This window comes from Enhydra lutris, unplaced genomic scaffold (assembly GCF_002288905.1).
Source record: "Enhydra lutris kenyoni isolate GAN:26980312 unplaced genomic scaffold, ASM228890v2 scaffoldscaffold75, whole genome shotgun sequence".
NCBI classification, from domain to species: domain Eukaryota; kingdom Metazoa; phylum Chordata; class Mammalia; order Carnivora; family Mustelidae; genus Enhydra; species Enhydra lutris.
This window is the reverse complement of record NW_019154159.1, coordinates 5,889,496-5,900,242: the sequence shown is the minus strand read 5'-3', so window position 1 is coordinate 5,900,242 and position 10,747 is coordinate 5,889,496.

Genomic DNA, 10,747 nt, shown 5'->3' with positions numbered 1-10,747 from the left:
TTTTACAAGAACCACATGTGCACGTGAGCGATGAGCAAACCCTCACACCCAAAGCTGCTCTGTACCTCTGATCTCCTACAGGTGCCCCTCAGGGACGGGTCTCCCCGCCCACGCAGGACCCTCCGTGGGGACAAGCTGGGAGGAGGGCCGCCTTCTGGCCAGGGTTCATGAAGAGAGTCTGACCTTCTCCTCGCGCGGGCCGCCCCTGCTCAGTCCGGCCGGCAGCCCAGGCCCACCTCCAGATGTAGTGGGGCGCCCGCGCGTGAGACAACTCTGGGCCTTCCCACGCTCCTGTGGGGTCTCAGCGGACACGGCTGGCCCCACGCGAGCGTGCACACACCGACGAGGACCGCAGGGTCCCCTGGTCCCTGCGGGGAGGCCAACCCACACACCCCAAAGGAGCATCTGGTCAGCTTTCCTGGAAGAACGCCCCTGCTGTTTTCCTGTTTTCTTTAGGAGGAACGTCTAATGACGTGTTTTTATTTTTATCTTTTTTTTAATTTTATTTTTTCAGTGTTCAAGACTCATTGTTCACGCACCCCACCCCGTGCCCCACGCTAGTGCAGTGTTTTTAAACAACGACACGGTGAAGAACTACCAAGAAAGTCGTGAACCTCTTCTGTGAACCAGGGCGGTTCCCGGGACTCCAGACTTCCCCGAACTCGGGGTTTCCTTCCGGGCGGCGCGGGGTACCGGGCCTCGCTCCCGCCGCCTCCGCCCCGGCCCCGCCCCGCGCGAGCGCCCGACTGTCCTCCCCGCCTCGGCGCGCAAACGGCGGCGGCCACGGGGCCTGGAGCAGCGGCGCGCGGAGCCCGGGCGCAGGTGAGCGCGCGCAGGGGTGGGGAGGCGAGGGACGCACGGCCGCCGGCGGCGTGGCTGGGGCTTGCGCGGTCCGAGGGCTCTGGGAGCGGGGATGGAGCCCCTGGGGCGCTGCGCTGACCCGCACCCGCAAACGTGCGGCCCGAGGGCCCCGCCAGAGCGCGTGCGCCAGGGGACCGCGGGCAGAGGGTGGGCGCGGCTGGTGAGGAGAAGGGACAGAGGCCGCAGGTCGCACTGGGGACCTGCCTCCCCGCGGGGCCCACTCTTGAGAGGGCAGGGAGGTCGCATCTCGGGGTCCCGCAGACTCACACTCACTTTCGTGGACTTACACCCAGGATATGCGCACACTCGCTCTCACACCCCCATAAAAGAGAAATGAGCCGCCGGAGACTTCCCCAACCGGAAAGGGACCCCGTGCCTGCGAGCCGGGAGAGGAGCTGCCCCTTCTCATGCTTCCCTTGGCATTTGGGTTGGCAGCGAATTCCGACTTCCGTGCATCACCCGTGGCTGGTTAATGAGCTGCGGCATGGAAACCACTTTCCGGGGTGGGCCTGTGGGTAGAGGAGCCCAAGCCCCTGGGAGGCCTCCCTGTCCCCCGGGACTGTGACAGTGAGGGTGGGGGGAAGATGTGCTTTTGGCCCCAGGGCCCAGGGGAGGGGGCTCCCGGGGCTGATGTGGGGAAGAGGGTTCTTGGAGCAGGCAGCTTGGGAGACAGGATGTGCCGGCCCAGTCCCCAGGCCTGGAGGACTTTACTGCCCAGCGGGGGACCCCTCCCAGCCACAGCCGCAGGGCCCATGACGGGGCAGCCGCACCCTGGCTGGGGCGCTTCCCCTATTCCTGCTCAGGCTGGGGGTCCAGAGCCCTTGCAGGCCGCACCTGTCTCCTGGAGGTGCTCGGTCACAGCGCTGGTGAGAGGCTCGGCCCGCTCGACCTCGTGCACAGGCTCGTGATCCCCACGGCAGGGGAGACATTGGCCTCTCTTCGGGGCTGCGGGAGCACCCGGCCCCCTCCCTCAGCTTTCCCTTTTCCCAAACCCGGACACGCACTTTCCAGATCATGTTGAGTTTTAGAATGTGGGTGAGGTTCAGTCGGGTGAGGTCCAGAGCGGATGACCAAGAACGAATTCTTGAGACATCTTTGGTGTAGAATGGTGGTTTATTAAAGCCCGGGGCAGGACCCGTGGGCAGGAAGAGCTGTTGCCCCAGGGGTGTGAGGGGTGGCAGGTCATGGGGTTAGGGGAGGTGAGGAAAAAAGGAGGATTCGGTAGAACTTTCATATGCTAAAGACCTATGGGATGCGGGACTGGAGGCCTTGCCCTTGCCCAGGTCGTTATTCCCTTCTTAGTAAGTTGTGAACATTAAGATGGCTGGGAGATTCCTAAAGAATGTCACGTATGTCCCACCCAGGAGTGGGGGTGGGGGAGGGCTGCAGGGCTCAGCTTCTGCTTTGTCCTCAGCCACCCTCATCACTGTCACTGACTCCCATGTGTGGAGAGCTCCAGAACCCGTGAGCCGCCCTTGGTCGGGGACCCACAAATGCCGGCTGTGTCGCTCCCTACCCGGCAGATGCATCCCGGGGCGCCCACCGGGGCGAAGCCTGCACCGCGTTTATTTGCCTGCTGTCCGCCCTCCTGCTCCACCCCAAGCTGCTGTCTTCTCACCCGTCCCTTTCCCCATCACGTCCCGGTCTCCCTCCCTCTGGTTTTCCTCTCCTTTGCTGTGTTGGGAAGTGAGACGGTTCAGGCAGGGGGAGTGAAGCCGCCACAATTAAAAGACACACTTGATTTCGATAAATGAGTCATTCTTCACACACACGTATGTCCCTAATCCCGCAGGGAACATGGGCGACAGATCTGCTCCTCGCACGTACCTGGGTGTCTTTACTCTGCCTGGCAAGCCCCGAGAGGAGCCTGTGTCACCAGAGTGAATTTTCTCCTAGCAAATTCCCCAGAACAGCCCAACACCTGGCCTTGGCTGTGCTTGAATCCGACACCAAACAGCCATGGAGGTGGGGTCAGGTCAGCCAGGGCTGGGGGCAGGTGGACACAGTCACCGCTGGGAGGGAGGAGCGTGGCTCAGTACCGGCAGCCACCCTCAGGGGCCTCAAGGACCCAGGCACTGAGGTTTGGAGGCCCAGCTGGCCTCCGCAGCAATGAGCTTTGCTGGCCGGGGGTCCAGCTCTCGTACTGGGTCAGGGCTGCCACCCAGAGATGGCCCGGACTGGGTTCCGTTCCTCACAAGACAAATGAACGGGCAGAGCCAGCACACCAGGAGGCAGGACTTAGAAATTGCATTCTGTGGGACCTCTGCTGCCTTTGGCTCTGTGCCCCGAGAGTGGCCGCCTGTGACTCATGGTCAAAAGTGCAAAGTCCCTGGAACCACTCCAAACGGGACTCACACGACCTCCGGGCCTCCCAGTAAAGATGGGATTCCCCAGACCTGGGAGCAGGAGTATCAGGAGAGCCAGAACGGCGCCATGAACAGCGAGGAGGAACCCCGCCTGGCTCCCTGCCCTGCCCTCTGGTCTCTGGACTGTTCCGAGGGGGACAAGCCGAGCCAGGGAATGCCCTCATAGATAAGCCCGGGGTTCAGCATTGGCACCCATGCCACCTGCCGGTGGAGGTCCATGCCCTGATCCAAAAGGAGGACCACTAGTCAGTGGTCAAAGCCAGGTGGTGCCCAGGACAGCTGTGGGAGTCCCCAAAGGCTCAGGGCGGCAGGATGTGCAAGAGGACGTTGGAAGCTTCCCAGTCTCTAGTCTGGATTCCCCATCTCTAGTCCGGATCCCCCGTCTCTGGTCCGGACCCCCCATCTCTGGTCTGGTTCTTTTTCTTTTTAACTTTTTTTTTTTTTTAAAGTCGGCGCCACACCCGATGTGGGGCTTGAACTCAGGGCCCTGAGTTGCACGCTCTACTGACTGCCACCCAGTGCCACAGGGACTGTGATGGAGGGAGTGACGCCAGCCCAAGGTGGGCAAGTTTGGAAGTGAAAAGGGTGCAACCCAGGTAGCCCCTTATCCTAAGTGTGGAACCAGGGGATCCCACCAAGAGGCGGGACCTCTCCCAACATAAGGAAAGTGTGGAGAGGGGCTGAGAGAGGCTGTGAGTGAGGGGAGGGCCGTCAGAGCCTGGAGAAGGTTCAGAGGAGGTGGAGGGCTTTGGGCAGCGGGAAGAGAAGCCTGGAGCCCAAGCCAGTGCCCATCCCGGGGCCCATGTCCTCAGTGGGCACAACATCCGGCCTGCCTTGGAGGACACAGCAGAAGCTGGCCGGGGGCTACGGGAGGACGCCGGTGGCGGTAGAACGTCCGGGACACTTCCTGGCTTGTTGTGTAGACAGTTCAGTGCACATTAGAAAAACATACATAGAGGGACACCTGCGTGGCTCAGTGGGTTGGGCGGCTGCCTTCAGCTCAGGTCATGATCCCAGGGGCCTGGGATCGAGTCCCACATCGGGCTCCTTGCTTGGCGGGGAGCCTGCTTCTCCCTCTGCCTCTGCCTGCCTCTCTATCTGCCTGTGCTCAATCGCTCTCTCTCCCTCTCTCTCTCTGACAAATAAATAGATAAAATATTGAAAAAAAAGAAAACAAAACAAAAACATACATAGAAACAGCACATCTAACCATCGCTGTAGATGCATATTTCTTTTTTTTTAATTAATTAATCTATTTGACAGAGATCACAAGTAGGTAGAGAGGCAGGCAGAGAGAGAGGAGGAAGCAGGCTCCCCGCTGAGGAGAGAGCCCGATGCGGGGCTCGATCCCAGGACCTGGGATCATGACCTGAGCGGAAGGCAGAGGCTTTAACCCACTGAGCTACCAAGGCGCCCCATAGATGTGTATTTCTTAAGGTGAGGTCAGAGTAGATAGTAAGATTTAAAAAATTAGTCCATGTAAAGTAATTGTTAGGGTTGGGGGATGCATGGTGTGTTAGAAACTGCACAGGCTGGGGGGGCCCGTGAGGATGAGGGGGCTGGGGAGGCTGGCGGGGCTGGCCCCAGCTGGTATGCTTCCCTCAGCAGGCAGATGAAAACCTGAGAGCAGAGGTGACCAGGCCAGGACCACCTGGGGCTCGGGGCACGCGACGCCCCATCTCCTCCAGGGGGCCGTGCCCTGGATGAGGACGGCCAGTATCTCCCACACCAGCTGCCTCATGTGACAGAGGCGAGGCTGCCTGCCTTTCACTTTCCTTTTGCTTGTTGGCACACCACACCCTCTTCAGGTCTCACCGGTCAGGTCAGCACATGCGACGTGCACACACCTTCACGGCGGTGACCAGCTCTCTGTGTTGCCCGGTCCAAGGGAGGACCAGAGGGGGCCCTGGCGGGGAGGCTGCTCAGGTCCCCGGGGCTGAGCACCCGCTGTGCGCGTGGGTGGCACGGGGTCCGGGAGCCGGCAAGAATCCCAGAGGACCCCGCAGAGACGGCCCTAGCTCTGCGTGGACTGAGGCCCTGGTGCAGGATTGCGAAATAGCCCATTCGTGTATTTATTCTCAGTCAACATCCCGGACAGTTTCATTGGAACTCGAAACGTGGCTGCGAGTTTATGGAGAAGGAGGGACCCCGGCAGCGGACAGGACAGGCCTGAGAGGGAGGTTTCGGGGGGAGGGCTCTGTACAGTGCAGACTGTGGGACCTCCTGCCATTCCCTCTAAGTCCCGAGGTCGCGCCCGACCAGTACGGTGGAAGTACCCACACCTCTGGACGGAGGGCGCAGCACCCCGTCTGCTGGGCATGCCGTGCGCACCGGGCCACCGACGGGAGGCTCTGCTGCTCCCTCAGCGCCCGGGTCCAGCGGCTGGCCGCCCGGTGGCATTCTGGTTCCCGTGGGAATCCAGCCCACCGCGCTGGGGACACCTGCCCCCTAGTTCCGTGCGCCTTCACCTCTCATGCGGGGCCGGAGCCTGGGTCAGTGCCTGGCCTCCCTGGAGGGTGCTCTCACCTCCAGCCAGAGGAGAGCTTGGCCTGCCTCCCCCCTCCCCGAGACTGGGGCACCCTGGCCCACATCGCAGCGCCGGGGAAGCATGGGCACCCGAGGTGGCGCTGAGCTTGGCCAGGGGCAGCAGGGAAGAGAAAGGTGCACCGATGCCCGACAGGAGACCACATTGGGGGAAGCTCTGGCCCCCATCACAGGTGGCGACCCTGGGAAGCTCAGCAAGGACTCGAGGGAGCTCCAGAGGCCCCTTCGGACTGTTCTCGAGGCAGGAGGACAGAAATACCTCGGGGCCTGCCTAGGGTTTCCTCCACGGCCAGGCCGAGGCCAGACGCCACAGATGGGGCTGGTGCTCAGCTCGCATAGTGACCCGCGGCCTGAATCAGGGAGGCTGGTGCCCGCGCAGAGCTCTCCCTCAAGCTGGTACAGAGGGCTCTGGCCGCGGGCCCAGAAGAGACCACCGGGATCAGCAAGAGTGCCTGGGGCCAAGGGGCACGATTGTGTGTTTTCCCATTTCAGAAGATTTTTGTCGGGGGTGAAAGAAAGAAAAAAAATGTGTGTCTTCTAATTTAAGCAAAGTTATTTTGTAATAATGTTTGGGAACAGCAGAGCAGATCCTATCTGAGGTGCCAGGAAAAGACCCACAGAAAGTTTCGATTCCTCTTCCTAGAACCCTCCATCCACATAAGCAGCATTTAATGGGAATGAGCTGTGCGTGCCTGATCTTGGCGATGGCTGATAGGCATCAAAACCAGCAAGGCTGCGGCGGGATCGCCTCCAGCTGTGAAACGTCTGCGTCTTCTGTGTTATTCAGAGCGGATTCATTCCAGTGGGACCCGGGCCGACGCCCCTCCCCACTCATCAGCAAGTTCTGGTTTGAAGAAGAAAATTGATTTTGGTTATGCTAATAATATTCTCGTGGGGAAACAAACCTGCAGGGAAAGATAGAGCAGAGGGGAGAGCCTGCCTTCCCGGGGTGAACACAGCTGACGAGGCTACGTTGGGAGCAGCGGCGTCCCGGGCGAGTCGCCCACGGTTAGAGGCGGGATGGACGGGACGGGGGTGCCACGCGTGGGATGTCTTGGGCGCAGCCCACTTTCTTGGAAGAAAGCGTGGACCCTGTCACGCGATGCTTGCACAATGGCCTTGAGGGGATTCATGATTCGCACGTGGAGGTCCAGTTCGGTGCCCGTGGATCCCCCACGGTCTGGGAGGTCTCTGGAAAAGGACACCTGAAAACAGCAAACAAGTAACACTTCACTTAACAAAACCGTGACTTTCAAAGAAAACATGGAAGACGTAAACATGTAGAGTCTTGTTGCTCCAGGAACAGTCCAGGGAGAAATGTTGGAGCAGGAGCACGTTTGCCTTGCGGGTGGCACTTTGTTTCTCTAAAACACGAGTCCTACAGCCCCGTACGGAGGAGATGCTCTACCCCAGAAATGCAGGCAGACTTTGCGAAGGCGGCGGCAGCACGGCACCCCCCTGTAGTGGGTGGGGACCCAACGAGGAGCTTCCTAAGATGCCAGGCACATACAGCGCATCAACCAAAACCCTCAGCCACGGGGACTCAGGGTGTGGGACCCTGGGAGAAGGGGTACACACCCACACACGGGCCTCTTGGCTCAGCACAGGTTCTCGCCCCCGGGAGCCCAGAGCCCTGTGTGGACTGAGAGAAGGAAAGCCTCCATCCATCAGCCAGGCCGAATGCCCGTCCTTCTGTCTGTCCCTCCTTACCTGTCTCTGTGGAGGACCAGCCAGCTCGGGCCAGCCCTGAGCCAGTGGGCACAGCCTGTGCGAGGGTCCCCTCCCCACCCTCCCCAGGAGTGTGGCCGCCTAGCCAGAGCCCCTTGGGCTGGAGGCCAGGAGCCCAGCAAGTGGTTTGCACTGAACATTGTTGAAACTCTTCCCACCTCAAATTAGATGTTTCTTTCAAAAGCTGGATCCGGCTGTTTTCCTTTCTCAGTGGTTGTGCAGGGCAGGGCAGGCCTTCTCTCGCTGCTCCAAGGCCCCCAGATCAGCGTGTTTTCACAGAAGACCACACCAGGAGACCCGCCATGAACCCCGGGGTTGGCTGGTGGGGTCAAGGTGGGAGGACACGCCTGCCTGCTCAGGCCCCCAGGGGTCTGGGGAGCTGTGCGCAGCAGCACGGAAGGGGGTGCTCTGTGGCCCTGGTGGGGCTGGGATCATTCCTCCCAGCCCCACTCCCCTGACTGGGGTCAGGACTGGGCCTGGTCACCAGTGGCCCCAAGTGTCTGGAGGCCATTAAGTTCAAAGTTCCCAGTGCTGCTGGCCCTGGTGCCGCATTCCCCCCAAACAGCTGAATTCAGGCAAAGCTGCAGAGACACGAGGAAGACCAGGGGTTGCCAGGGGCCCGGAGAAGGGGATGAGCGGCTGGAGCACAGGGTTCGGGGACAGCTCTGTCAGGGACACGATGACGGATGCAAGCCGTTATGCATTTATCCAGACAGCCCTTCCATTCGACACACGAGTGAGCCGTGCGGTATGCAAAGCACAGACTTCGGGCAACGCCCACGCGTGTGCCAGCTCACGGACAGCGAGGTGCGTGCCGCGGCAGGTGCGACGAGCGACGCGTGTGCCACCACAGCGCTCTCACGTGTCAACTCTGCACTTTCTGCCCAATTTTCCCGTAAATCTAAAACTGCCCAAAGACAAAACAAAAAGTCTATTATTATTATTTTTTTAATCAAAAGGTCAAGAAATGGCCTGGCAAGCAATTTTAAAATACTTTTAAATAAGGGCGACCGGCCAGCTCAGTGGCCAGGAGGCGAGACTCTTGGTCTCAGGGCTGTGAGTTCGAGCCCCACACTGGGTGCAGAGTTGATTTAAAAATAAAATCTTAAAAATAAATATATGAAATAAAATACTTTTAAATAATTTAATCAGAAAAATGTCACATTAACAAAGGTCAAGAGGGTCACAGAAGCCCGCGGGGGCGCTTGTGTGAAAGGAGACGGAAGGCCGCCTTGTGAGTCCCACAGGAGGGCTCCTTTGCTTGATAAGAGCCCATCCCCTAAGGACGTCTCGAAGGAAGCAGGTGCCCCCAGCCCAGGAAAGGGCGAGGGCGGGGAGGGCAGGGGCATCCAAGGCAGTCTAGGAATGGTGTCAGATCCCGAGTGGGCATGACCCGTGTCCACAGGAACACAATTCCGGCCAGTTTTGCACATTTTATCGTCATTATGGTGCTGTCAGCAGGGCTCTCTCCCAGTGACGTCCCTCCTGGCTTGTCCGTGTTTCTTGTTTGTCTGTCAGTGGCCAGCATCGCGTACACTATAAAGGTACAGAGAAGGTGCAGGAGAAGAGGCCTAGTGGGGTCTCTGGCCTCCGCGCACAGCTGGTCAGGGAGGAGCTCGGGACTGCTACCCGCTCCTGGCCAGGCTGCAGCCCACAGACTTCCGATCCTGTGGCTTTCCTTCCTCCAGGGAGTGTCCCAAGAACCAATGAAGAGGACGCAAGACCCCTGAGGCCTGCCTCCCTGTCCTCCTGGCCATGCTGACCTTGACACTCCCCCTCTCGGTTCCCCAGATGCTGTGGGTTGTCCTCCTAGTCACCTTCCTGAGTGCTCAGGATGGAAGTAAGTCTCAGGAGGCCTCCCTGCGTGCTGGTGGCCCAGCAGGGGCTGGGGAGGGGGAGGCAGGGGTGGGAGGAGCAGATCCACATCAGGCCCAGTGGGACCCAGGCCCCAGGGAGAGACCATGATCTTGAAAGGGGCTGGCCCAGCACTCCTGGGCCACAGTGGGATAAGCCAAGTCCTCCCACGGATGGCAGACGGGGGGTACCCGCTCCAGCGCCCAGTGATGACCATCAGAACGCGTATGGGGATGGCTAAGAGTGTGTCCAATTTCCATGGGAAAGAGGGTCGGGCCCATTAGTGACAAGTGCTGTGGCCAGAGGAAGGGCAGCAGGACAAGTCTGAGGGTTCTCTGCCTCTGCTCTGGTCCCCGATCCCTCCTTGGGCCAGTGGCTCCAGCATTACCTGGGAGCTCGTTAGACATGCGGACTCTTGGGGTGCGCTCCGTCCTGCAGAATCAGGCCGGCCCCTTGCACATGGCTCCGGGGGAGGGCAGAGTAGATGCCGGACCCCAGGGCACCTCAACCCGGTGGAAGAAATCACAGGAGGAGGGAGCATCTGTGACCACCCCGGCTGTCCCCGGGTGCGGTCATGGTGGGGTGCCCCTAGGCTGGATCATCAGCACATCTGGGATCGGCGGGAAACCTATGAGCTGCAGAGGCCCGGGGCTCCCAGGCACTGGACAGATGACTGCAGTCCTGCCCGGCCCCTCCCGGTTCCAGCTCTGCCGGAATCTGACAGCCAGAGTCAGCCCCCTTCGTGGGCGTGGTGACGGTGCCAGCAACCAGCGCGGAGGGCTCTGTCTGGCCTGGGGCCCCCCCGCCCGCAGCCTCTCTGTAGGTGGGGCAGGGGGTGCCTCAGAGTTGTTTGAATTTCTGTGCCAGGTGTGTGTTCATGCAACACTTTGACAATTTTGTAAAGATGCAGAGAAGGCATTTTATTTTATTTTTCTATTTAAATTCAATTAATTAACACAGAGTGAACTATTAGTTTTAGGGGTCAGTGACACGTCGGTTGCTCACAACACCCGGTGCTCATCGCATCCCGTGTCCTCCTTAGTGCCCGTCACCCAGTGCCCCCCAGCCCCGCCCCTCCAGCCACCCTCGGTCTGTTTCCTGTGGCTAAGGGTCTCTTACGGTTTGTCTCCCTCTGATTTCATCTTGTTTTGTTTTTCCCTCCCTTCCCCTTTGCTGCTCTGTCTTGTTTCTCAAATTCCTCGTATCAGGGAGATCATATGATAACTGTCTTTCTCTGACTGACTTATGCACTGAGCACTTGTAAATGGCAAGATTTCATCCTTTCTGATGGCTACGTCGTGTCCCTTTCCTCTGTAGACCACATCTGCAGAGAAGGCATTTTAAAACCCTTCCTCAGGACAAACTCCCCAGCTGCTGAGGGGAACAGCGGGGAG